Below are 5006 nucleotides of genomic sequence, written 5' to 3' on the forward strand. Positions count from 1 at the left end.
GAGCCCTGCTTCACATCCTCATACGCTCTCTCCCAAATAAATCTTTTTTAAAAAATGCATATGTAATTTAAAATCTTCCAAATCAGAAAGCACTAGACTTAGATGGATTCACTGGTGAATTCTCCCAAAGGAAAAAAGTTATACCAGTTATATATGTTCCAGAAAAGACAAGCAAAAAGAACATTTCCTACCTTGTTCAATGAGACCAGCATTTCAAATAAAACACAAAGACAACACAAGAAAGGAGAACTACAAATCAGTATTTCTCATCAAAAATTCTCAACAAATTGGCAAATCTAATCTCATGAAAACATAATCTCATATATATATATGAGATCATATATATATATATATATATATATATATATATATATATACATGCAGCACAACCAAGTGGGAATCATTCAAGTATGTCAGACTGGTTTTATATTTGAAATTCAATTAGTATAATCCATCACATCAGCAGATTAAAGTGGAAAAATTAAATGATCATGTCAATAGATGCAGAAAAAGCATTTGACAAAATATAACATCCATTTGTGATAAAATAGCTCAGTAAACTAAGAATCGAGGTGAATATCCCTAACTTGATAAAGAATATCTTGCTTCTGCAGCACATACTAAAATTGAAATGATAAACATAAGATTAGCATGGCCCCTACATAACAACACATGAATTTGTGATAGATTCCATATTTTTATGGTTATATAGTTAATACTAAATTATATATTTGAAATTTGCTATGAGAGTAGATTTTAAGCATTCTCATACACAAAGTAAATGTGTGGTGTTGGATAGATTAAGTTGTGGGTATCCTTTCACAATGTATACAAATATCAAATCATCATGTTGTACACTTTAAATATATTTCAATTGTATTTGTCAATTATGCTTCAATAAAGCTGTAAAAAAAATCTTCAGAAAACCTACAGCTTACATCATTCATAATTGTCAGAAGCTAGCAGGAATAAGGCAAGGTTGTCCGCTCTCAGTACTCCTATTCAACATCATCCTGGAATTCATGGCTAATATAATAAGACAAGAGAGGAAAATAGAACAGATTGGGAAGGAAGAAATAAAATTGTATGCTTTGCAGATGACATGATTGTCTATACAGGAAATCTCAATGATATAACATGAAAACTCTTGGAATTAAAGTTATAACAGTTGTCAGACACAAGGTTTATACATAAAAGTCATTTGCTTCATTATATACAGTCAATGAGAAATTGGAATTTGAAATGTAAGACACAATAACATTTTCATTAATAGCAGAGAGAGAAAGAGCTGCTTAAGTATAAATCTAACAAATAAATACAAGGTCTACATGAGGAAAAATACAAACTCTGGTAAAGAATCAAAGATCTAAATATATAGAGAAATATTCCATGTTTGTGGACAGGAAGGATCAGTATTTTGAAGATGTTAATTCTTCCCAATTTGATGTATATATACAGTGTAATTCCATTCAGAATTCTAGCATGTAATTTTGTAAGATACTAATTCTAAAGTTTATATAGAGAGGCAAAAGACCCAAAATAGCCAACACAATGTATACAACACAAAGTATAAAAAAACAAAGTTGGAGGAATTATACTATCTTTTTTAAGACTTACTATGAAGCTGTAGTTACCAAGACAGTTTGATATTGATAAAATAATAGAGAAATGGATAAATGGAATAGAACAGAAAACTCAGAAATAGACCGACACAAATAAGATCAACTGATATTTGACAAAGGAATAAAGGCAATTCAACACAGAAAGGATTATCTTTTCAACAAATGGTGTTAGAACAAGTGGATATTCATATGAGAAAAAAATATAGACGCAGAGCTCAAACCTCTCATAAAAATTAATTCAAAGTGGATTATAGACCTAAAAGTAAAGTGTAAAACTATAAAACTCCTAGAAGGCAAAATAGGAGAACATTTAGGTAACTTTGGATTTGGTGATGAGTTTTCAGACACAATACTAGAAACTTGAGTTGTGAATGAAAAAAATGATGAGTTGCACTTCATTAAAATTAAAACTTTCAATCTACATTGGATACGATTAAGAAAACTAAAAGAAAGATAAGCCACAAAGTGGGAGAAAATATTTGCAAACACATATCTATGTCCAAAAAAAAATGCTTAAAACTTAATTAAAAAACACAACCCAAGTAGAAAACATACAGAAGATGTGAACAGATACCTACTGAAGAACATACACAAGTGGCAAATAAGTATAAAAAAATCTTCCATATCATATGTTATCAGGAAAATGCAAATTGAGATGACACTGAGTTGAAATGAAATACCACTGCATAACTATGATAATAACTAAAATCTAAAACACTGACAACACTGAATGCTGTTGAGGATAAAGAAGAATGGGGACGTTCCTTCTTTGTTGATGGAAGACAAGTTGGCAGTTTTTTTTACAAAACTAAACATACTCATACCAAAGGATCCAATATGAGAGAAAATGAGTGGGAAATATCAGAGAGGGAGACAGAACATGAGAGACTCCTAATTCTGGGAAATGAACAAGGGGTGGTGGAAAGGGAGGTGGGCAGGGGGTTGGGGTGACTGGGTGACAGGCACTGAGGGGAGCACTTGATAGGATGAGTACTGGGTGTTATATGCTGGCAAATCGAACTCCAATAAAAAATATGCAAAAAAAAAACAATAGTTGTGTTCCTTGGTATATATATATATACCATTTATGTGTGTATATATATATACTATATATATATATATAATGAGTTGAAAATTTATGTTTACACAGAAGTATGCACTCTGTTGCTATAGGACCTTTATTCATAATTGCCAAACTTAGAAGAAACCAAGAAACCTCATAGGTGAATGGATAAACATACTGTGGTACATCTATACAAGGAATATTACTCAGTGATAAATGAGCTATCAAGCCACAAAAAAAACATATAGAAGGGCCTTAAATGTGTATTGCTAAGTGAAGAAGCTAACCTAGGAAGGCTACAGACTATGTAATTCTAACTCCGGAAAAGAGAAAAAAAAAAAAAACTATGGAAAAGACAAAACAGTGGATGTAGTAAAAAGATCAATGGTTGCCAGATGTTTGGTGGGCAAGTGTGAGAGGAAAAGGTGGAGAGGTGGAGCAAAGAGGATTTTAGAGCAGAGAACAATCCTGTACAATCCTGACTGTAGTGGTGGACATATCATTATACCTTTGTCAGAGCCCATGGAATGCACAAGGGGAAGATTAAACCCTAATGTAAACTATGGACTTTAGTTAATAATAATGCATCAGCCATTGGCTCATTCATTAATATTAATAAATGTACTGCACTAATGCAAGGTGTTAATAATAAGCAAGTTGCAGGTGCTGGGGAGGATGAGGGCATATATGGAACTCTGTAATTCCTTTCAACTTCCTTTAAGCTCAAAACTGCTCTGAAAAATAGTCCATTATTATTATTATTATTATTATTATTATTATTATTTAAGTGGATACAAGAACAAGCAACCCCCTAAGAATTTTGTCTCTACTTAGGCCTGCTAAGGACTACAGCCAGGCTGTCTTATTTACCACATATCTGTATTTACTGATGATCCATTTGATGAAATAATGTTTTTTTGTGAACAGGAATAGGCAAAAAGTCATTAGTTGGCATGAATCGGATCTCCTAACTGTTCTTTTTTTTTTTTCCTAACTGTTCTTTGCAATTCACTCTGGCTACTTCTGTTTGTAACTCTATTCAAGGGAGTAATGCATGAGTGTTCCTTGCTTTGAAGAATTCAGTGCTATAGGGGATAAAGGTAACTAATATGTATACTGATTCCTCAGGTTCACCAGACAATAAGCTCTTAAATCAGAAAGCTTCATGAAAGAAGCCTCATGTACTACTGACTCACAATTGATGACTTAAAACCGTATGTCTCAGTAACAATACTAAACTGCCACTGGGGGAAAAAAGAATACCTTTAATTAGAAAATATTTTTATATATATTAGAAAATACAAACACATTTTTTTCATTCTTTCCTAGTAAAAGCAATGCAAGGGATAGTAGCTATGATGAATTTTGACGATGTCTGCAGAACAAAATCCATTTGTGTATATATAAATGGAGAGATCTGCAGTTGAGGAGAATAGAAGTTACCACTCAGAAAAAAATAGCATGGTCACTTTCAGAATTAGATTTCACTTACTGTGACTGCCATTTATTACTGCTCTGGTCAGTGTGGGAATCAGAGCAACTGCAAAGCAGATATACTATCAGTCAGCCTCCAAAACCCTGTGTCTCTGCTCTCTACACAGCATACAAAATATTTTACTTACCTGAAACTGAAGAAGTTTGAGCAAATTAGAAAAGAAAAGGAATATACCTTCAGACTCAGCACAGATATTTGATCACTTTAGGCGAAAGTCACATACCCAGGTGAATTTTGTGAATCATAGAATCATAGTGACAGTCTTCCGTTTCCTTTTCCTTTTTCTTTCTTCCTTCCTTCCTTCCTTTCTTTCTTTCTTTCTTTCTTTCTTTCTTTCTTTCTTCTTCTTCTTTTTTTTTTTTGGTTCAAAAGAATTAAACATTATCGATATGTGACTCCACGGAAAGAAAATGAGTTGTGTTTAATTGTGTGCGGGTGGGCGGCATGAAATTAGCACATAGTTTAAATATATTCTTCCTCATGCTGTGACACTTAACATTGTACTGAAAGAGTTGTATTCATATGTTTCAAGGGAGCGGCCAGCACTTCCTGTATGTCAACTCATTTGGACCCAAAGAAGGACACACAGCAAGAGTCACCACTTCCCAGTACTTTCCAGCAAGTCTCGGAATATGTACTGTTCGGTTCTGATTCTACACGGTAGATCCCAGGAGTATGGGGATATTAAAGGCACAAAAGGAAGGCAGAGATTCATGTTTCACTGAAATATTCATAGCGTATGTTTAAACATTCTTTTTTAAAATCACACAACACCAATATCGATTCCATTAATTTATCATTTCTTTCTGGGACAGTGGGACTTTGG

General features: G+C 33.2%; 1 pseudogene; it reads left to right on the plus strand.

The window, feature by feature from the left end:
• Positions 1-604: 604 nt before the first annotated feature.
• On the plus strand, positions 605-700 carry LOC112912471 (U6 spliceosomal RNA; annotated as a pseudogene).
• The last annotated feature ends 4306 nt before the right edge of the window (positions 701-5006 follow it).

This window comes from Vulpes vulpes, chromosome 9, assembly GCF_048418805.1.
Source record: "Vulpes vulpes isolate BD-2025 chromosome 9, VulVul3, whole genome shotgun sequence".
In the NCBI taxonomy this organism is placed as follows: Eukaryota; Metazoa; Chordata; class Mammalia; order Carnivora; family Canidae; genus Vulpes; species Vulpes vulpes.